The sequence below is a fragment of the Corvus moneduloides genome, chromosome 2, assembly GCF_009650955.1.
Source record: "Corvus moneduloides isolate bCorMon1 chromosome 2, bCorMon1.pri, whole genome shotgun sequence".
In the NCBI taxonomy this organism is placed as follows: domain Eukaryota; kingdom Metazoa; phylum Chordata; class Aves; order Passeriformes; family Corvidae; genus Corvus; species Corvus moneduloides.
Window position 1 is genome coordinate 54,920,884 of NC_045477.1, and position 23,081 is coordinate 54,943,964.

A 23,081-nucleotide genomic window follows, 5' to 3' on the forward strand; every position below is an offset into this window, starting at 1 on the left:
GCACTGCCCGACTACAGCGCTGTCCCAGACTTCCCAGTGAACTGCCCCAACACTGTGCCGGCACTGCCACAGCTCCTCCGAGGGTACCCATCCCACCTGTCCCCCGGGGTGCCCTAGGGCGAGGCTCGTCCGTCCCCCGTGTTCCGGCCAGGCGGCCCGAAAGGGAGGGACTTGACGAGTGCAGCCCTCGGTGAAAGTTCCAGGGCCACGGAAAGCATTAATCGTGCCCCGGGATAGCTCACGGCCACTGTTACAGAGACAAGCACGGGAAAAGGAGCTGGGGACTCTGCCCATGGGACCCACAAGTTCCTTTGCCGGCCGGCTGTGGTGTTTGCAGTTACTGTGCTCAGGGAAAGATCAGCAGCGCTTCAGCTCCCCCAGGAAAGTCAGAGCACAGACAAACCCGCAGCTCGGGGTGTCAAGTTTGCAGAAAATGGCCGAAGATATTTTTTTTCTTTTTCTTTTCTTTTTTTCTTTTTTTTTTTTTTTTTTTTTTTTTTGCGTTTTCTTTCCGGAAATAAAAACAATAAGCTGAACGCGGGAGGTAAACGGCTGTCTGGTGGTAAATCCGGACCAGCAGCAGCAGCAGCTGGAGCCGGATCACCAGCACTGCCGGAGTGTTAACGGCAGCGTTCAGAGGAGAGAGGGAGAAAGGTGAGATCCCCGGGCTGCCGCAGCTGCCTGCACGCCCGCTGCCTTCACTGGCTCGAGTGTCGGCGAGAAAAGATAAGAGGCTGGTGCAGAGAAACAATAACAATAAAAACAAAAAATATTTAGGGAAAAAAAAAAAACAACAAACAAACAAAAAAAAACCCCACTAATCATTTGGAAGCAGCTGCAGAACCAGTGGCCCCGGCCGGGGTACGCAGGGCAGGTGGCAGCGGGTGGCGGTGGCAGTGCAGCCACCGGCCGTATCCTATCCCTCTGTCCTGCACAGGCCAGTCAAAGGGGCAAGGGGGATGCGGGGAAAATGAATCCCGGCCGCAGGAAGACCCCACTGGGAAACCTGCGAGAAACGGACACGGCGCCCCGTAGCATGGACGGCAGGACAGGCGGTGATAAAGGACTCCTCCACTAGCCAGAGGTGATGGAAATGGAAAGTCCAAAACTCCCCCAAGCACACACGTTTCAGTTTCAGCGGAGCGGTATGGAAATGACTGTCATTCACTACCAGGTCCTGAAGGGTTTTCTGACTTTTTGGGGAGTCAGAAGTTACGTTTCGAAGCGGTGTCATTGTCGTTTCTGTCTTTACATATTTCCTACACACGGGAAAGTTTCCATCCGAGCAACTTGAACATTTTACAGTAACCACTCTTTTCCCCGGAAGGCAAAACCAGCCTAGGAAGCAGATCTGCAGCAGGCTGTCAACTGCTCTTCGCCTCGCTTCACCTGACCAAGAGGTGATGATAGGGACGGCTGCAGTTCCGGGACCCCCCGGCCCCTGGTTCCACCACCGCCTCGCTGGGAACTGCCCCGGGACCAGAATCGGGCCCCTCAGCAGCTCGGCATCTTCCCCGGACGAGGAAGCAACCCAGAAGCAGCAGCTAACTCAACTATAAAAGGTTTCATTTGGAGCGGGGGGAGCGGGGGAGAAGAACCTAAACAGTCGTTGCTGCTTTTTCGATTTTTTTTTTTTTTTTTTTAATAGCGGTATTCCAGCTTTTCCCGACTCTCTGAACTTCTTTGCTAAATTGTACCGTTTGACCTTCAGCTAAAAAGACGTGATCCTTCGCTTTTTTTTACATGTTAAATAACTCCTGATGTGCCGAGAGAAATAAATGTACCACCAGACACCCAACGTGCCGACTATTTGCATTTGGTATTTTTAACGACGAGATCCAAAATCACATAATTTAATTATGCCAAATAGGAAGATAACATAGTCGTCTGTGGAGCTCAAAGTACCTGAATTTACACCCAAGTCTGTGCAAAGTTTGACAAGAGACGAAACCCCGCCCCAATGCCGCTGGGGCGGGAGAGGGACAGGGGGACACATTAAAGTATGAGCTTGAGGACATCTCTGCAGAAAACGGTGTTCGAAAATGGGACGCTGAGAAAGCTGACATCGAGGGGATGAGCGGGATGCTGAGCCTGGCACGAAAGCGAGCCGTTACACAGATATTTTGTTATCATCAGAGAAATCTTTGGACTGGGGAACGAAAAGGAGTGAGAAACCTAACGTTTGCAGAAGGGAGGAGTGATGTCCCCGTGCCCATGGTCCCGGTGCCCGGCAGCCCCTCTCCGGCCAGAGGCGGCTAGGCAGCCATGTGGGGGGCGGGGAGCATTTATGAAATTACACCCCCTGCTCCTGGCCACAGCTCGGAAATAACGGAAGTTTCAGGCAAGGAAAAAAAAAAAAAAGGTAAAAAGAAAAAAAAAAAGGAAAAGGTAAGTGCTCGCTCGTCCAAACCCAGGTTACTGCATTTCTTTTGCTAAGTGTTGTCATTTTTTGCTGTATATATCGTCCCGCCAATCAATCGTGACGAGAACGTTTTAAAGCCCCCACTAATTTACAAAGAACAAAGACACTTTCCAGCTACTCTAGGAAAGAAAAAGAAGAAAGGAGGGAGAAAAAAAAAAAAAAACACCAAACCTCGACTCAATTGAAAATAACGATTTTGCTCTTGGACGGCTACCAGCTTTTTGCTCTCACCGTCCCGGGACTTTGATTTAACCTCAGTAACATCCTGAAAGGCTACAGTCACTTTGCATACATTGCATCGTACCTTTTCGGTCCCGCAATAGAGAGCAGTACCGAGCTGACGGCAGGCTCTCCAGAAAGGTACTTTTTTCGGTAAAAGAAACGTGATGAGGCGCACGGGGTTAAATTAAACCTCGCAGATAAATATCGCCAGGCTTTAACAACCTGGTCACACACGCTGGATATCGACAACGGTGTCTGAAAAAATGATTACGAAATTAGGCGGGTCTAGACACACCCAAAAAAAAAAAAAATCAGACCGAAAAAAAAAGCGCCCCAAAAATCTCGGTAGAAGTAACCGGTGTTAACTGCGGCTAACTGGTCCTTCAGCTTCTCTTTGACACGCAGATCACGTCCATTCTCTCGACAGGTTTCCCAAAATCTCGCCTTTCCAGCCCATTCTGTGGGCTTGACCGTACGGAGAGCGATTTGGGGGAGCGGAGGGGGCTCTTCTGCCCGCCCTCGTCCCGCTGCTGGGCTGCCTAAGCCCTCTGGAGGCGTTTCAGCGAGGGGCAGGGGGAGGTCACCGGGTCCTGGGGCTGCCTCAGAGAGCCCGGGGAGTGCAGCCCGGGAAACACCGCAGTGCTCCCGCAGAACTCCCAAGAAAACCGCCGAGAAAGAAAGCGGGACGCCTCAGTGACTCCCGCTTCGCTGGAAGTGCAGACGCACCGTGTCAGCCCCGGCACAGCTAAAGCCCTTCTCACTCCCTCTTCCCTCGCATCTCACTCTTCCCCAGCTATATCTGGGGCTTTTATTGTTGGGCTTGGAATTTCAGTGTTTTGGTTTGGGTGCTTTTTTTCACTTTTTCCTCCCTTAAGCGCAAATATCTTCTCCCCCCTGCCTTTGACATTTGGGGCTTGTGAGCAAGAAGAGCTCTCTCTTTCCATGACACCACGGGGGAATTTTAGGGGTTCTTTGAAAAATTAACAATCAGGCAGGCGAAGGCGTTGACTTTATTTGGTAGTGGTTGGCAGCACCCGCCGAGCGCAGAGACGGAGGTGGCTGAGCGACAGTGGCTCATCCCCACGGTGAGGCAGCAAGGACGTCCTCCCGTGTCCAGCTGCAAACCCATCTGCTGGGAAACGGGGCTTGGGGAGGTACCACCACCACACCGTGAAACAACTCTTCCCCGACACCCAAAATCACAGGAGGCATTTTCCTGCCCCCCTCCCAACTTAGGGGCACTGGGAGCTGCTTTCAGTCTCTGTCTCCGAATTTCGCTGGTTTCTTAAGAGGGGACGCTGAACTATCACTCTTGCAAGAAACTCACAGCTGCTAACAAGTTGTTAGTAAAGAGCATTGAATCAACTCTCTATCATTGCTGTGAGATTTTCTTTTAAAAAATAAATAAAGGAAAGGAAATTAGATTTTTCTGTCCCATTATTAAATGCAGTGAGTTGCCGTACTCGACCAATAAAACCCTAAAAGTTTATAAAAATATATCAGTAATAATGACAATAATACCAAAAGCAGCGCTCGAAGTGGTGTGCAAACACGGTAAACGCCTGACCGGAAAACCAAGGCGTTTGGAGCTAAGTTTTGTCGTTTCAGTTCTCCTGCTGGTGGCAACGACGTGTCGATAAACAAAAAGTGAGAACTGAGGGGGAACAGCGGGGGGCAAGGGAGAGGCGGCAAGTGCGTGTTTCCAAAGGCGGAGTTTTCTGAGATCATTTCATCTCGAGTATTTCGTCATTTTGAATATCAAAGAAAGCTGACTGGATGATTTTCCCCGTCCCTCGCCTGGCCGGGGTGATGCGGTACCTTCGCGCTCAGATTACTTTAATCAAGAGGTTAAAACATTCTGGGTTTTTCCAATGACTCTGACCGTGGGTTTAACAAACGCTCGGCGCAACTGTCCGAGCTCGCTGCAAACTGGATTCAACTATGAATCTTGACAGTGTGGACATTCGGAGTTTAATCGTTGCTACTTTTACTTTACATTACAGAAGAAATGTGGGAAGTTGTTTGGTAAGTTTTTGATTGGAACTTCAGAGTCTCCTTCTCTACCGTAAGTGCAAAGCAGTGTGCAACATGTAGTAACTTTTTCCTATAAAGAATCTATATCCCGGCGCAGAAAACTATCAGTATCCCTTCGGAAAATAAAGCACGGCTTTTAAAAACTTGGGAGAAAGACCTTGTCCTCCGCTTAAGATCTTTGCCCCTCACAAATCAGTCGATTAAACCAGCGCTGAGGCAGGCAAGTTGCTCTGTCCGCAAACCTGGGAGGGGAAAAAAAAAAAAAAAAAAAAGCCGAGGACGCATTCCTTAGAGCAGAAGTGAAACCGTCTCGATCCAGGCGAGTTTGTTTGTAAACCCGGGAAGCAGCGAGCCCGGGCGGCGGCGGGGGGGCGGCTCCGCCCAAGGGGTGCGGGGTGCTCGGCGGCGGCGGGACCCGCCGGGGCTGGGGCTGAAGCTGCTGACTCAGAACAGCAATGTAGGTCATAACGAGTTTCCTTAAGTTACCTAAGTTCCAACAATTCAGCTTTTCTTTAGAGACTTCCAAAGTGCTGTTGCAACATTTCTGAACGCCGTGGCTTCTGCTGAAGCTCAGCCGCCGGCTCCGAGCCACCGGGCTGCGGCGGGGCAGCGCCCGGGGCGGGCATACCCGCGTCGGTACTTATGCCTTTTACATCTCGCTTTTATCATCCCATTTCCACCACAACCCTATTTCTTTTTCTTTACTCTTTTCTCTCAGAATGATTTAAAAAAAAAAAAAAAAAGTGCCAATGCGTCGCACTACTTTTTCAGAACAGAAGCGAGAGAATTGCCTACCTACCTACTCTCTACTCACTTCAGTTCTTTCCAGGAAGGCTTATTCACGGTTCACAGTTTGGATCTGTCCTTTATTTCCACTATTTACTACTTTCCACCACCAGTCAATTTGTACAGCATCAGTTAAAAGGCTGTTAAAAGAGCTCGCTTGTGCCATGGGTTTTGTATGCAAAAAACCAATCCGATACTCAACACCGTCCGTCTTCGAACTAGGTAATTTTCGTTATTTTCTTTTTCCCCCCCCCCCCTTTATTATTTTCTTCTCTCTCTCTTTTTTTTTTTTTTTTTTCCCACCCACAGCAGAATGGGCGAAGAGTAGCCGCAGTCCCCATGGAGAGCCCACGGAAGATGAGCAAGTATCGTGTTCTGTCACAAGAGCAGCGATGTGGGACGGAGATCTGGCGGCGAAGTTGTAGAGGAGAGGAAAGCCCGGCATAATGGGACGCTTCAAGAAAGGCACCACACTAATAACGGAATCTATTTTATTCTCTCGGAGCTTTCTTCAGGCATTACCTGTGCTTGCCCCTCCGCAGGGAGCTCCCCCGCAAGCAGAGACCCTGCATGGGCTGGGGCGGGGCAGGAGGGGGAGAGCTCCGAGGGAACAGTACTCTCCCCTAGAAAAATCATCATCGCGAAGGCATCTGTTGTCCGAAGCATAACTAAGGGGAGAACTCATCCGCCCATAGAACTCAAGAAAACAAGGAGCGGTGAAAAAAAACCCCAAACGTCGCCCTGTTCGACGGCTGTGTTTCTGCTGGACGCACGAATCGCCCGCGGGTTCATCACGGGTATTTTTAGGGCGATCACACAACTGGTGTCACGGTCACGCACATCTCCAGCCTCCCTCCTTCCTTCCAGCTCCTCTCTAACCCCGCGGTGACACTCCACCGGCCTGTGATAGCAACGGAGGATTTTCCCGTCTAAACATAGAAAGATTTGCCAACCGAGCAGGAGTCCCGTGGATGTTTTCCCGAGCACGTTACAAGTAGCAGCACCAGCAGCTCCACGGAGCCCAGAGGCCGAAGCCGGGAGCGCTCGGCAGGCTCGGACAAGCCCGGTCCCGGCCTCCGCCCGCCCGGGGCACAGCGGCTCTGCCTCCCGGGGCGGGAGGGACGAGCCCTCGCTCTCAAAAAAAAAACCCCAAAAAACCCCAACAACAAAAAAAATCCCCAAACCCAAAAAAACAAGTTGAAAGGAAACAAACAAAACGACGACAACAACAAAAAAGAACACACTTGTTTTGTTTTGTTTTGTTTTTTCCAGGCTTGCTACCCTGCGCCGTCCCCGCCGGCAGAAAGTTTCCGCCGTCCCGCGGCACCCGAGGGCGGTGGCCGGGGCGACCGTGGGCGTTCAGGACCGGGAGAGAAACGAGGGGTGGGCAAAGTTCGGCACCCCTTTGGGAACGCGTCCCCCCAGCCTTGGTGGCGGTGGAAGGCCCTCCTCTGGTGTTTGCAGTTTTCTTTGTTTATATTCAGTTTAGAAACATTGGCCTTCGGCCAGAAAAGCGACGGTTCCCCTTCTCTTCCCCACCTCTCCCCCCCCCCCCCCCCCCCTCCGCTTCTTCTCCGGCGGCGGAGAAAATACTTAAGTTTCACGACCCCTGGGTTTTAAAATGTTTTCTCCTCGGGTCCCCAGATTAACCCTTCGGCGCTACCTCGTAAAGAAAACGGAGCCGGGTGGCGCGTGCACCTGCCCTCGGAGCTCCCAGCCGAGAGGGTCGCAACAGGTTCTACCGGGAGATAGAAGGTACCGGCGAGCCGATCAGCGCCCAACCGAGCGGCGGGTCCCCCCCTCCCCGTGGCCCCGCCGCTCGGCTCGGCGCGCCTCGCCTCGCCGCCCGCGGGGCGGTGCTGTGCGGCGGCAGCCGGGCGGGGAAGCGGCGCGGTTCTCTCCGCCGCCGCCGCCGCCGCCGCTGCACCGCCCGGTTCCCCCCGTGGCCGCGGCGGCTGCAGCGGCGGCGGATGGGGGAGAACGCTGAAGTCGCTTGTACTCGCCGGGCTTGTATGTCGTCGTCGTCCCCCCCCCCCTCCCCCCGCCCCGCCCCTCCACCCCGATATCTTCCCCCACCACCCCTCGGCGAGGAGTAAGTGCCACCGCTCCGCCTTCTCCTTTTCGCAATGTTGACGCAATCTATAAATAGTGGAACAAAAGGACCAACTTCCTCGCAGCTTTGCTGAAACTGCACAAAAAAGGCAACCGGGGGGGGGGACACACACGCGGTGATTTTTTTGATTTTATTTTTCTCCGGTTAAAAGGCGAATCCTCCTTCTCCCTTCCTCTCTCCCCTTCTCTCCCCTTCCCCCCCCCCCCCCCCCCCCCCCGCCCCTTCGGTACTGGAAGATCTTTTTTATTTTCCCTTGCTGCCTCCTATGCTGGCAACGTCCTGCGAGTGGCTATTTTGCTTTTGCACAGAGAGAAGAGCTTCCCCTCTCGCCCTCTCTTCTGGCAGTAAGTACCATTTAGCTCCTGCCTTTTCGGGGAGCCCGCCTGTTCGCCTACCTGCCTGCTGCCCCAGAGAGCGGGTAGCAGAGACCGGGAGCTCCGGGGAAGCGGGGGAAGGTTTGGAGGCGGTGAGGGGACAGCGCCACGGAGCGAGAGGGGATGCGCACAGGGGCGACGGGGCGTGGGGGACCCGTGGATTTGGCCGGGGGGCCGACCGGTGAAATAAGGTGATCGGGAGAGGGGACGGCTGCTGCCGCCCGCCGAACAAAAGCTGACGCTGATATTAAACGGGCTTTTGTTAGGGGGAAGTGAGTGTGCGTGCGTGCGTGTGTGTGTGCGGGGGGGACACCCCGCCCGCAGCAAGTTGCCGTGCGGCGGAGGGCATCTCAGACTTGTTTACCGCTCGGCGCGGCGCGCACTGGCGTGTTTATCCTGCACACACGGCGCGGGGCTCCCCTCCTCCCCCCAGCCCCATCCCTCCCCCGTGCCCCGGGGAGGGGAGGGATGAGCGGAGCGGGGTTTAAAGCGGGGGGTGGGGGGGTGCTCCGTCAGGAGATGCTGATACGATCACGCGTAAAACAACCACCCCCCTCCGGTTTGCAAGTCGGATCGGTGCAAGCGCAGGCAGTCACTGGCCGGAGGGAGAATTACATCATCCCCTACTCCAGTGATGCTACCTTTCGAGCCGCTACCATGCGCGCCGGGAAACAACCAGGGGCGCGCCTCACACCCCCCCGGCCGGCCCGGTGCCACCCTGGGGGCGGCGGGGGGGAGCTGGGGGGCGGGGAGGCGCGTCCCCGCGTCACTCACACACACACACGCCCGCCCGAGTGTTTACAGCGCTCACACAGGCGTATTGTGACGTCGCCTGAGTGACAGCCCGCCGCGCCAACGGGGGGGGGCGCGGCCCCCCGACGCCACGGCAGAGCACGGGTGCCCCGCCCGCCCGGCCCCCCCGCGCCCCGCGGGACCGGCGCCGTGAGCGGCTCCGCGGGGCGCGGCGGCGGCGGCGGCTGCAGGGCCCCGCCGAGCCCAGGACCAAACGCTTCCAAAGTTAAATCCAACTCACACGCTGCAGTACCAGCGTGGCTTACGCGATGCCGACCAGTTTGAGTTTATGACGTTTTATGACGTTTCAAGAGCACACTGTACGCTCGAGAGGGGATCGCTCGTGAGAAAGGAGAGGTGTATTTGTAAGCGGGGTGTGTCTGTGAAGTTACACCGCTCCCTCCGGGAGCGAGCGGGGACGCAGGGGCCGGTCTCTTGCCGGGGAACATGGTCCTGATGGGACTTTGGCACAGTAGAAGCTGTCATATTGATGGCCCTGGACACTCCATTGTCCAGCGTGCACAATAAAAATATTACCTTTTTTTTTTCTTTTTAAGGGATATAGACTTAAGTACCGAGGACGAAATCTGAATTTCACACATCGTATGCTTTCCCCAGTGTTACAAGCGTAATGTTATAGGGTTAGAAACTTGCTGCAATATGCTACTGTGTTGGGAAAAAGTGTCTGTGGGGTTTACCCCGTCTGTGAAAATATTGAAGCAGTACTTACCCACTGCAAAGTCAGTAAAACTGTATCACACTAAAACCAACAAAAAGTGCTTCACAAACTGATATTTGTCAAGGATTGTCTGCCAGAATGCAGCAGTGTAAAAATTATTAGCAAAACACCAGCATTTACTTGCTGCAAATTCAAGTAACCATGAAGCCCTGTTTAATAGTACACACAGTTTTTAATGTGTTAATGGTTTGGGTTTCTTCAAAGCGTATTACTTTTTTGAAGTCTGAGTGTTTCTATTTGTGCAGAAAATAGACTGAGAAGCTTTGAGCTCCTACTGTTACAAAAGTTAAAAGGAAACAAAGTTGAGCTGCTAAGTCGGCAGTCTGGAATGAGTCAATAGTATCTCCTTTGTCCTGCTAGCTTTCTCTGCTGTGGTGTATCTTTGCTCTATTTCCTCTGCAAAAGCAAATGAGCATTTCTACCCTCAGCATATTTAATAGACTTTATAGAACTCCTGGCTTCTTAATATTGTAAACTACCAGTAATATTCCAATGCATCTGCCTTTACCAGCTACATGCAACAGTTGATACCATCAATGACAGTGTGCTCACTCCTTCAACCACACACATTTTCCATTATCTATAATTAATAGAGCAAATTATTCTTGTTTTGTTGTAGTAAGCCTTCATAAGGGAACAAATATGCCTTTTTAAAGTACTCCATCATCTCTTGGGTTTTTGGTTGGTTTGATTTTGTTTAAATTAAAAAAAAAATAAGAAAAATAAAAAGAAAACCAAAATGATTGGGCTGGAGACACGAAGAAGATGTAAATAACTCCCCTCTTCATTTACTTGGGGATTCCCTGAGAGTCTCAGAGGGCAAGGAGGTAACATAGCTGGCTTTTACAACAGGATGACAGGTCCTGACACAGGGTCACAGAGAATCTATGCTTGGCTAGCCCTGTGCTCCAGTTTTGTTTAGCTGGTAGCTAGTCCCTTGAGGGATCAATGTCAGCTTAAGCATGCTAACTTCTACAGGTAATGGGCTGGCCAGTGACAGAGAGTTGTGACTGGCTCCTCCAGGGCTCCCAACTTCTGCTGCACTTGGAGCTTGAGTGCTGCTGCTGCGCTGCTTCTGTGGCTCTGCAGCTTGTCACAGAGAGAATTAAAGCGGCAACAGTATAAAGCAAGCCCAAACACTGCCTGTTCTCTGAAAACAAAAGGTGGCTAGATGTATTAGGTGGATTGGAAAAGCAGCTTGGGTATGCCTGGCTTAAAGACTGAGGCACAGAAACTGGAACCAATTCACATCACCATGAACTAAGTTTCTGTGTACCTCAAACCCACTTTACCCTTAAATTCTGGCCTTGAATTGGTATTAGTTTTTCCACAGATCTGTCACACTCCCAGAGATGATAAACAAATGTCAATTCAATATCCCACACATAAAGGTATTAGATATCAATATACTTTCTCTGTATTACATAAGTACATCTTAAATTAATCAATTAAGGAACAAGGTGTATATATATATATATATGTGTGTGTGTGTGTGTATGTATGTGTAGGTATATGGCCACACACATACACACCTCCTCACACTGACAGTCCTTTCTGGTTTAACTATCAAAACCCACTGGAGATTAGAGTTGGATTGCTAGAGTTCAAAGGAAAGTGAATTTGTATTAACTCACCAGATATTTTAATATGTACAGTATATAGTTTTTATTCAGTTTTACGTTACAGTATGAAGGCTTTTTAAGTTTGCAAGATCAAGATAAATTTTTTTTGTTTATAAAAATAAGGTTTGTTTGTTATTAATTTATCTAATCTGCTTTTCTTTTGATACTTGAAGTACATAAATGAGTAATTTAGCACATGATTATCTGAATGACCCTTCCTTTCCTTTTTTCACACTTGAAAAAGACTATCAATTAACTCCTCCTGTATTACTGTATATGTGACCAGTCTGTCTGTACCATTTGGTGTCTGATACTTTTTAATTTTTTTGTAGTCTAATTCTGTACATAAGATCCCAGGTCTTTTTTTTTTTTTTAATGCAGACCTATAATTCCTAATGATAACAAGCAGTTTTCTCTGATCACCATAAAGGCCTATGCTATGGATTTCCACTGCTTTCGTTTAAAACTCTAGACACATTTCTATCTTTTCATTTGTAAAGGGTGTTATTAACTTACATTTGGAAATTTGACTGATTCAGACAGCACAGTCTTCCTGGTTCTGCAAGCAGGCAGTTCCAGTGTTTCAGCTTTTGCACAGTAGCACTTTAACAAGCAGCAGCCATGCATAACTAACAAGACTGCAAGTCCAGTTACTGCTTTTTAGAAGCCTCTACCCAGCTCTTATATTATCCAAAGTGTCTAATTTTATGTTGTTGTGGCCGTATGACAATACTACTAACAGCAGGAAAGTGCCATAGTTATTTACAATGGATAAGATATACAGGGGGAGAAAAAAAGTTTTAAAAAACGGAGCCTGAGGCACAGGAAGAAAGCAGAACAGCTCCAGCTATCCTTTTATAGTAACTGGTGTTTTATGGTAAGTGGTTAAGAAAGGAAAACTCTCTCTTCCTTCCAGCTGCTAGCCAGTGATGGCATGATACGTCTAACTGAAGACTGATAGCATTCTCGGATAAACCCTTATGCAGGTTTCATTTCTAATGTCTGGAAACAAGCACTATTGCTTTCCTCAGTTCCTTCTCTTGGACCTACTTTTAGATTCTGGGTCTTACCCTCTAGCTATATTGATGGATGTCTAACAGAAGAGTTTTCAAGATTGGCATTAATGCTTCATAAAAAGTAATACATTCTTATGAATATTTTAAAGTACTGTACAGTAGTAGTAGTTTTCATAAGTATTTTCTACACATACAGTTAGCATTCTGAATACCACATGTGTATAGATTATATTAGCTAGTGAGGGCATCACTTCAAAATAGGTACATAATGTGTACACGACATACACCTAGCACAGACTAAAAAAGTGTTCTTAGCATGGATTACAGATACAAATAAATACTTCGTAAAAGATGAATGGAAACTAGGAAATCAGTAGTAGTTCATCAGATGAGAAATATGCCTTTAGACTCCACAAAGAAGTAAAAAATAAATATGTTGAAAAGTAGGCAGCACTAGCTAGAAAAACAGAATACTGAGACCACTGTACTGTTTAAGGACCCTTAGTATCCTTATTTCTGTCTGAGTGCAGTATTGCGTGAACATCCTTTTTTATAAAACAATAAATTTCACAAAGATTCCACTGTATGGTGGTGTACTGATTGGCTGTCACAACTACTGACTAAATATTAGTTTTGATAGCCTTTCTAAGTTAAATCTATAAACTCCTATATCTGGATAACTTTTAAAACCCTACACACAAGTGAAGCTCTTAACAAAACAATTTCCTGACTTACACATTGGCCATCCTTGTTTTCAAAGATTTGTTTAGCAATTTACCTTAGTTTGCCAATTTTACTTTTATTAGTTAGACAGAGAAAAATTAGATGGTCTCTTTTGATTTGAAGCGTATTTCATCTTAGTTTTATGACACTAAGGAGAGCGATAAACACTGCAGGCTAACTGGAAGGAGTTCCACATTAGTGCAATCACTTCAGTTTCGTAACTCCTACAGATTTTTATCCCTTACAAGCAATGATTTACATACCATTGAGGGAAAATGAAAATGAGGGGGAATCTCATTATGACACTGCAAAGTGTACTTAGTTTCTCCTAACACAGACTAGATTAAACCTGGCCTATGTCACAAGAGATGTGAAGGGTGAGAGTGAAGGGTCCTTTCTCATAATAGTCATACACAATTAATGCTCTCTTCGCTCCATAGAGAAAACCAGACCCAAAATGAGAAGGAGGATATGGGCTACTGTTCTTTCACCTTCGCTCCCCACCCCCACCCTCTGAGCTGTAAAGAAAGGATCAGGTTGCACTATTTTAAAAGCTGGTGCAGTACACACACTTCCTCAGTATATTGGCAAGCAGTGGGAGAAAATCTCTCTCAGAGCTCCCTGCAGGAGCTCCTACTGCTTCATAACATCCTTTACTCAAGACTGTGACTTCTCAACAGAGCTGAGTCTTCACTAAAATGATGAAAACTTCTCCCTTAAACATACAGTATTTTTAGGGACAATCACAAATGTGCTGGTTTGGACAAATTTGGAGGAAAAAAACAACAAACAACAAGATTATTGAAATAACTTACCTTTGACACGTGGCTTTGAAAGCTTCACACTTGACACAAATCATAAAAATCAAACTATCACAACAGCTCAGCACTACAGGTAAAGTAGACCTGTAAATAAAATAAAAGAGAAGTTAAGAAACTTACCATAATTTCCTGAATATGCTTAAATAAACAGGATTGATTAACACATTAAAGAATATAATTGCTCTTTCATCCTACCGTCTGAGCAGATTGCTAGTTACTGTTCCTACAGACGCTTTAAGTTAAATCACACTGCCAATGTTAAATCTATACCAAAGTGGAAGATGGATGGTGTTTAGTCCAAAGTTTGGAACAGGAGTTTAAACAAGGGCCATAATCCTGTCCTTGACACAGAATTTCACCAATGGCTTTTCCATTCTAAGACAGGGACAGTTAAAACTGTCCTACATCTCACTGAATCTGAGAGATAAAATAATGCTTACAGGATGTGCCAATGCTACACATACCAGGGTTATAAAAGTTGAAAATAACCCAAGATCTGAAATTAGTGTTTAGCAACATTTTGTTTACCTGTGCATTTCTCTTTTTCAAAATATAAAATTCACAGTTCCCAAGGCAAGGTGCCTAGCTAGCAATGCCTAATGAATGTTGAAAGGCTAATCCAACTATGAAGATCTCTCTTCAGAGGAGTTCTCATGCCATATCATATCTCCACATAAAAAAAAGAAACCCAAAATTATGGTGATTGAAATTCTCACCAGTCTTCCACTCTTCACATTAGATATGAAGAGCTGCCTGAGAAAGGGCACTAAAAGCCTCATCTCTCACCCAGGGATCCTCCTGCGGGAACTGTGGAAGGAAGCCATAAGCTGCCTCCTGTTGGAAGTTTCACCTTGGGCAAGTTTCACATTGGGAGAAAAAGTCTGCACAAAGCACTGCAAAAATGCTGGGCTGAGCCAGTGGCACTCAGAGGCTAGAAGAGCTATGTCAAGTGGCCTAACAGTGAGAAGGAATAAATCCTGTTTAATCTTGCCTCAGCCACTATTACCTGAGCTCTGAGAGTTTTAAAGGAACAAAATCTCATTCCAGGCTTAAAAGAAGCTTGAGGTCTATAGATAAAAAGCTGTGTACAACAAATGTAGTTGTTAATAATGCACAATTTCAACATGCAGACTGGGAGATATTTCATTTGAAAGCAAGAATGAAAATAATGACATGTTGTGTCATATGACGACAAATTTACAAGTAATAGCCAAACTATCCTTTTCTCATGCATAAGAGTCATCATTCTGGAGGGAGAGCCTGCTGAAGATGTAAGAGGCAGGTGAAAATGTAAGGAAAGATAAGAAGTTTAATGGAAGATGCTGATCTGGATGACTGAAGTCTTCATCAAATAAGAAAGCAGTCTCCTATTTACTTTCTGATGCTGTGTAAATGAGTGAATCAAAGCCCACACATTCTCTTGCAAATCATGTCACAAGGATTCTACATCTCTATGCCCCTGAGGTCAGGAGTGACCATGTACTGACCCCTGACAGACTCCGGCCGCCTTTCCTCTAATACACCTCCCTAACCACTTGAGCCCCTGTGAGTGCTGTACGTTGCATGCTTCATACCTTTCCTTTCTTTTATTTTAGCAATCTATACGCCACAAAAATTTCCTATAATCTTGTGTGTTTCTCTACAGCCTTTCTTGTATTGAGAACTTTCTCAATACTTAAGCAGATGTGTTAAGGAATAAGGAAAAACATAAAAAGATAAGATTATTTCAGGGAGAGACTCAGCAACTTTTCAGAAAAAGGAATAGTGTATTTCAAATAAATTAAGATTGTTTTCAACTGGAAGAGGCTCATGTTTATGAGCCCTCTGCTGAAAGGGGAGGAAACTGTAACTGTAGACAGTAGTTCAAAAGGAAGTTCTGTCCAGACCAAAAAAATTAACTTCTTCTTACAGAGTATAAAATATGTAATTAATGCTGAACTCCTGCATATGCCTTAAATATTGAACCATGAGTGTGGATTGCTCTTTAAAGTGTCCAACAGCCTTAATGCTAAAACCTGTACAGGGAAATAGTTATGACCATAGCATTCACCAAGCACAAAACTGAGATATTCTTTCATTGAAACTCCTCCAGCTCTAACAAAGAGAGCATTCAAAAAAAAAAAAAAAAACAAAAACAAAAAAACAACAAAACCACAAACCAAAAAAACAACCATTCCAAAGACCACTGTAGATGCTGGACATAGACTTAGTCTTGAGCTAAAGACAGACATCTGCTAGCCAAAAGGAGTAATTCGGATAAAGGAGAGACTTTCAAGTTTCAGCCCTCTAGTTTGAACTTATCTATGTTTTCACACATCAGTAGGTTCAGTGGAGTTAGAAATATCCAGGATGTGTAATGAAAACAATCTATATCAGTGGATGCAGTATGAACATGATAACGTATGTTTTCCAAGCCTAGAGCAATTGTCAAGCAATTACTATTTGTCAAGGCAACACACTTGATAGTCAGGGTCATCTAACCCTAGGTCATCTCCTTCTACCTTGTGGAGAGGCAGGTCTCAGTAACTCAGCTGCCCAGCTTTCTTCAATTTGCTCTGAACCCAAGTTGCAGATGCAGGTTTCCCTCACTGCACGCAGCCAGAGAGCTGAGGGAGGCGGTGGTGACAAGGGCTCAGCTTCTGCCCCGGGATGGCTCAAACAGGCAACAGCTGCTGGGGTTTTGTTCCGAGGGAAGGAGGGCCTGCGCGGGTCAGAGGGGACTCCTGGACAACTGATTATTAACCAGGGCTTTCTAAAGCACTTGCAAGGCCCATATTGTGTTTGTTTAGGACCCAGAACTACAAGTGCATGTTATCAGCAGACTGGGTGAATTGGTTTGTGTCTCTTGAGTTCAATTATCAATTCTAGTTCCCTTTTAAAGCAGAAAAGAGAAAAGCCTTGTCTTACACAGCCTATTTTGGTCCTTCCTTTTTATTCTTTCATTTTAAAGACCCTTATTAAATTAAATATATCCTTTTTATAAAATATGGTTCTTTTTGCTATCTAGATTGTGATTTCATGCCTGCACAATTTTTATTTAATCATCTATATAACAAACTTCTTATTCTTAATTTTTACATTTCATGATAGGAAATTTAATGGGCTTCTCTTTACCATGACTGTCTTCCAATTATAATTTATAAAAGTGTGCATGTGGATGGAAAATGGAATTCAATTAAAATGTAGCAAAAGAACCCTTTTTTTTTTTTTTTTTTGGTTAAATTAAATAGCTATAAATGTACATAACATGTAAGAAAAAAAAGTTATCAGAACATACCATATTGAAAATTGATTTATTCAACAAGGATGAATCACTGCAAGTTGGTGAACTTAAGTGATTGTTTCTGGTTAGCATGACCTTAAAGACTTTACAACTAGTACATCTCATCCTCTTACAGCTTTCATTCATGGACCTAATGAGAAAAAATGAAATTACCTGCTTTTTCATCTCCCAGTGGATTTTTCAATTTTGAACATACTAGTCATTAATATAAAGTAGATTAATACATTAAAAGAGAAAAAGAAAAGTTATCAGAAGCTGGTTCCACATTCTGTAGGTTATAATTCCAAATGCTCTGCCAGTGACTTCCAGCCCTTCTGTTGTTTGACTTTATCTAAAACTTTGGCATTAAAAAAATGTGTGGCATGATATTTTTATTGTGTTATTTTAAAACACTACAGTAAATTTAACCTTAATACTGGCTGCCCTACTTTCATAATTAATTTTAAGTGGTCTTGTTAAAAAAATAAACTTTTAATTTAAAGAAAGCATACATAGAGAACTCATTAAACACATATTAATCGTTTCAGGAGGCCACACAAGTAACAGAAAACAGTAATTCCCTCCTTTCTCTTATAGCCATTTAGATGGTGGTATGTTCAAACCAGAATGGGTCTGCTGGTGTACATACAAAGCTAAAGAGGCACAGAGGTTTGCTTTCATTTCTCAGCACCTGAGGCATTAGAAGTAAGAAGCCAAACAGGATAGGCTTTGTCTTTAATGCACTGGCTGTTCAGGCGCAGGTTTACCAGCAGCAGGAGGGAAAGAGTGAAAGGATGCTATGAAGAGCTCTAGATCCTTCCCTGTTCCTGAATCCATTCTCCTCCTCATCAAGCTATAGCTGCACCTATGCCTACCTACTGAAAACTGAATGGACTTTGGGCTAGCCAGGGAAGTGAACACAAGAACTGACCATCTTAATCTCTGCTAAAAATAGAGACTTCCCATTAAACTTCCTTGTCCTTGCAAAGTGACTTATAAGGATAAACCTACTGTCATGACAACTTCCCAAGTTTAAAGGAAGAGAAGGAAACTTATTTCTGAGACTTTCCTAAGGCTGTGATCCTGGCTTGCTGCATTTTGGAATATGACTTACAGATTTGGTATCACAGATCTGTGGATCTGATCTATTCACTTAAGAAGGATCAGAATGAAATTCCTCCTCCTTCAAAATTACTGTGATGGAAACAACACTGTCCCATGGATTTTCTATTAATTTTCTTGCTCTTTTCTTTGGCATATTTCCTCAAATCAAAGATTTCTTCTCTGTAATAAGAATCTGAAGGCCAGTATAAGGAACAAGAAAAGTCACTACTCAAAATTACAATGGTAGCAACAAGTTTCTAGAGAGATAAAGATGAATAAAGTTTGATTTAAGAAAGGGCAAGATTACATGACCAAAAAAAGAGGAGAGGTAGAAGCATTTCATTAACATATGTTATAAAATCTTTGAAATATTACAGACATTGAAGTTAGCAAAGCTGAGAGTGCAGTAAAAGGAACGAGAATGGCAAAGGTTGACTCTAGGTGATTGAATTTAAAGAGGGGAAAGTCCTGAAAGTATTTTGTTTCACTTTTGCAAAGACTGTGAGGAGGTCATGAATCATAAACAAACTTTGTTTTAAGAATACTAGAAAGGTCAGACTGGTTCAGGCCAGGCATCCACTTGGCCCATTTACCTATCTCCAACAGCTGACATAAGCCAATTCTTATCCAAGTATTCTCTCAGTGAACAGCAAGACCAGGACAAGCACATTTGATAATGCCCATAGATTCCAGCATCCAACTTTGTTTTAGCTTGGACAGTTTCCTGAACCTGATGTGGTTTGTCCAGTCACTGACCTTCACTAGATATCTCTTCCAGGGCCTTGTGCAGTCTCTCCTTAGATTGTTGTGAACTTCTTTAATCCATACTGTCTTTAGTCAAAGAATGTTGTGAGTATAATACCCATGAACATATAAATTAATATAATTTATTGTATTATTTGCTTTGAACATGCCTACTGCTAGTGTCTGATGCACCCTTATTTTTTTATTAATAGAGAAGGTGAAAAGTTGATCCCTGTCCATCCTTCTTGTTTGTGACTTTAAAAAATTTATTTATTTATTGCTGTTTTGAAAAAGCAAATTTTGCTGTTTGTTAGAGGGGTGCTGTAGTTACAGTCTCTGAAGAAGACTGCATCGCCCCAGGGCTGGAAATCTATTTCTTCTTAGCTCTGTCAATCAACCACCAGTCTGCCTGCTATCTATGGCAGATGCTGAAGCTGCTATTGCAAAGAAGTCCTTCCAAGATCCTGGGGAACTGGAAGCTTAGATGAGCACATTCTGAGAGAGCCATTCTTTTCCACTGTTAGGGAAGATGCATTAGAGGAAAAGATGCAGTCATGCATATTGTGCTCTTAAAACCCTGCTGGTCTTTCTGCAAGCAGAATCTAAAAGAATAGTAGGGAGTGGAAATAAAGAGAAGAAAATCTGCCAATCCACAGAAATCAACCCCGTTCCAAGAGAACTACTTGCTAATAACTAAAGCCCAAGGAAGCAATGTAAACTTTATCTAAAATCTGAAGCAGAAAACTGAAGCTAAAGTAGTTCAAGCCTCCTCTAAAGGAGGCGGGCATTGTTTCTAGAGTAGACCTCAAGTGGGCACAGTTACCATCATAATAAAAACAGCAGAAGCTTGTGAGAGTTTCCTATTATTTCAGTAGGAGATTCATAACTCATGCAGTACACTCCCATTTTCCCTGTCATGTGTTTTACAAGACACACAAATATTTCTCAGGCAGACAGAAAAGCACAGTTTCTATTAGTAAAAAATTATACAGACAGGTAAGACAGGTCTCCACTGTTAAGTAAAAATATAAACAAAATCCTTTCCTAAATCTTACCACAAGTTGAGGTATATTGTATCGCTGTACAGAAGAAGATAAGGAGCTATTGCAGAAAAATGCACTTTCAGAGAAATTATGTAAACTCCACTTAGTGTCAAAGTTATTAAACAGTCCTCTACTATTGAAGTAGAGGAGATTAAGGGAGACTGGCCATGCCAGGATACTCAAACAGAAAGTCTTTCATTCGGGTTTGTGAGTAACTCTAGTTAAAGTAACTCTATTTGACACAAAATGATCTGTACTGTTGCAAAATAGTTTCTGTCAGCAGATTTCACCCAGGCAACGCCCTGTCTATCAGCTATACTCATACCGGGTTTGGCTGCAGGATCTCATTAGTATTTCAGAAGAGTATGTCTGGCTAAGCAGGTAAAGAGAATGTACTGAAAGTTTCACAAGATACAAAGATTAAAAAAAAAGGCACACAAAGCCCATGTTATAAACAGGTAAACAAAACATTTCGTCAGGAGCTCTCAGCATCCCTTTAGTTAGAACAGGACACCTATTTGTATCTGTTATGAACAAGCACACATTTAGAAGTCCCCATTTGAAAAATGTGACTCTGGAAGACAAGTCAGTGCTATTGACTCCCTGCTATGATGGCTAGATATGTTGAAGGTTGGAAAGGCTCAAGGCTCTAATGTTATCAGCTCTAATCCCAAATGTTTCCTGCTTCTGACTGGCTTAACTTAGAGCTGTGTGTCACATAAAAGTTCCTGAGGATGGTCTTTCCCCTCACTGGCTTGTTGACAAAAATACATGATTAATTATCACGTTGACTATTGGCACTTGTTTGGGAAGTCCCTGAAAAACAAACCCAAATTTATTTATTGTTCAAGGCAGAGAATACTGACTCTGAAATATTTATATGAAGAGAAGGCATCTCCTGAACAACACAAAGATTTTGAATGTGAGCAAATCCCTGTCTCTGAATAGATCTGTCACCCAGACCCTTCGTACTGCAACATATGAAGGCGACACTGTAATGAGTATTTTTCATTCAAAGTTTGATGAGGAGAGGACTTCTTTGGGTACAACAGACATCTGATGCAGCAAGCACCAGGTCATTGCAAGGCTGTGCTTTCAGAATGTAGATTAATTACAAAACGTTTTGAGAGAGACTATAAATGCTGAGATATTTTTACTGATCTGGAAAGATGACCTAGAGGCTGATTTAATTGACCTGTTGCTGTCTACAATCTCTCCTCTGGGAAGTAAAAAGCTCTTGATAATAGGATGTATAACAGTAAAACCATACCAAATGTTTTAAATTGAGATTGTTTTTGTAAGTCTGAGAATTGTTGATCTTAGAGTTTTAGACCTGTGTGAACTGAATCAACGATCTGTTGTGGTACTACACCTCAATGCTTTATCTGCTGAAGCAGGCTGTGGTGATGGCTACTTTTTCTGGGAGAAGGCAGGGTGAACACTAAGTCAACAGAAAATTCCTGCTTGGTTCATGACAAAGACTCAAGGGTAGCACTCTGTAATGTAATCCAGAGTTCCTATGAGGAATCTAATGTCTTTCCTCTGCTGCATGGATCCCTATGTAAAAATAGACATCTTGCAGGCTGGCAGTTCAAAATCCGTGAGGATTAGTGATTGGTTAGGAGATTATGGACACTACTCCAATCTGAATTTGAAATAGCAAATTAAATTGCTGAGGCACTGATAGTTGACACTGAACTGCTAGCCTCCTCACCCTTCCTGTACAGACAGAAGGCTCTGTCACTGATTTGGAACGGTACATTTGCTTCTGCATCAGTCATAGAAGGCACCCTGCTTCTGGTGTTTATTGTTTCTAATAAGCTGGACAGCTTGTTAGAGAGTAAGAGAGAGAAAAGCCACGAGGCCAACAAGTCACTCAGCACTGTGTATGACACGGTACCGGTACCGAAATACAATCACTACTATTGGGGCTATAAATACATAAGGCGCTTAACACAAAGCCAGCCACTATCAAGGTCCCTGCAGAGAGTATGCAAGTAATAAAATTAGTCTTTTCAGGACCTGAACTTTAAAATACATGAACCAAAGATATGTCATATTGCTGATGAATTTTTTATCCCTTCTACATGTATGGCAGCAACTTGTACTGAGAATCACGCTCCTCTCACCTCCGTCAGATTTCCCTGCCAATACAAGTGGACCCTGCTAATGGATATGTACCAGAAGATCAGAATCGCAGCTTTTAGGACACTGAACAAGAGACATTGTCTTAAATCATAACTACAGCTTTACTTTAGAAATAAAGTGATCTCCTTTTAAGGGAAGTCTTCTCCCCGCCCTCCCTCCCTTCCCTGCTGTATTTTTACTCTTAGAAAGAGGAAATGTTACTATGGGATATGTTGCTCTCTGAAGAATCACACTAGGGAAAATCTTAAACACCAGTAACCTATGACTCCTTTATCCATATACTAAGAGGTACATCTAGTATGTTAACTCAAACTGTATTTTGCTAATTGTCATAAGCGGACTTAATTTATTGTATGAAATTAATTACACTATTACAACTAAAGTAAATTACACAGTACATGTACTGCATTATTTCCATCTCTGTGGTATGATGGAAATAATGAAATCACCCATGTTTGTATTCACGTGGCTGCTTAATGCCCCGAGGTCAGTGGACATAAGGGTACTTCAAGTATCTGCTGATACCATTTAATGGACCTTGTTGTTCAAATAATTTGTCCTTGCACTCATGGGGTACATGCACACCAGCAATGAAACACGTCTACACAATCACTCAAAGAAGCATCTAAGAGCATCCCAGAAAAGTTACTCATGTTCTTTATAAAAACTGGGCAATTAAAATAACTCTCCGTGCTTTGGCCAGCTTAGATGGAAAACTGGGCTATACAAATTAACACACACAAAAACTGCATTAACTATCTCTTTATGCTGTTGTTGTACCTCACACTACTAGTCTGGAGAGCCCAAAACTGCATAGAAATGCAATTTCTAGCTCTCCAAATATAAAATTTTTCTTAATTCTGACATATTCTTATTTATTTCTCAAAACTGGCCAACCATTCACACTCCTAAATATTAACACTCTCTAACCTATATCTTTGTGATGTACACTTTGTACTACTTTGTTCAGTCCAACTGCGGTTATGTTAAATAAGGGGATTACATTACATTATTAAATCTGCTAACATAGAATAACTGCACACCATATTCTCCCAATTCTACCTCCAATCATATATTCTTCTGCCAACTTAAATAAGTATTATATCATTCCAGTTT

General features: G+C 44.5%; 2 long non-coding RNA genes across 6 annotated transcripts in view; one reads left to right on the forward strand and one right to left on the reverse strand.

Moving 5' to 3' along the window:
- LOC116439755 overlaps positions 1-23,081 on the reverse strand; it is a 94,730-nt gene that overhangs the window by 37,826 nt on the left and 33,823 nt on the right. For all 5 annotated transcript variants that reach the window (XR_004238261.1, XR_004238259.1, XR_004238260.1 and 2 more), the window contains exon 11: positions 13,659-13,748. This is a non-coding gene — a long non-coding RNA (uncharacterized LOC116439755). The remainder of the gene's footprint in view (positions 1-13,658; positions 13,749-23,081) is intronic.
- LOC116439756 overlaps positions 7,797-23,081 on the forward strand; it is a 110,966-nt gene continuing 95,681 nt past the window's right edge. Inside the window, exon 1 of the long non-coding RNA XR_004238264.1 lies at positions 7,797-7,921. This is a non-coding gene — a long non-coding RNA (uncharacterized LOC116439756). The remainder of the gene's footprint in view (positions 7,922-23,081) is intronic.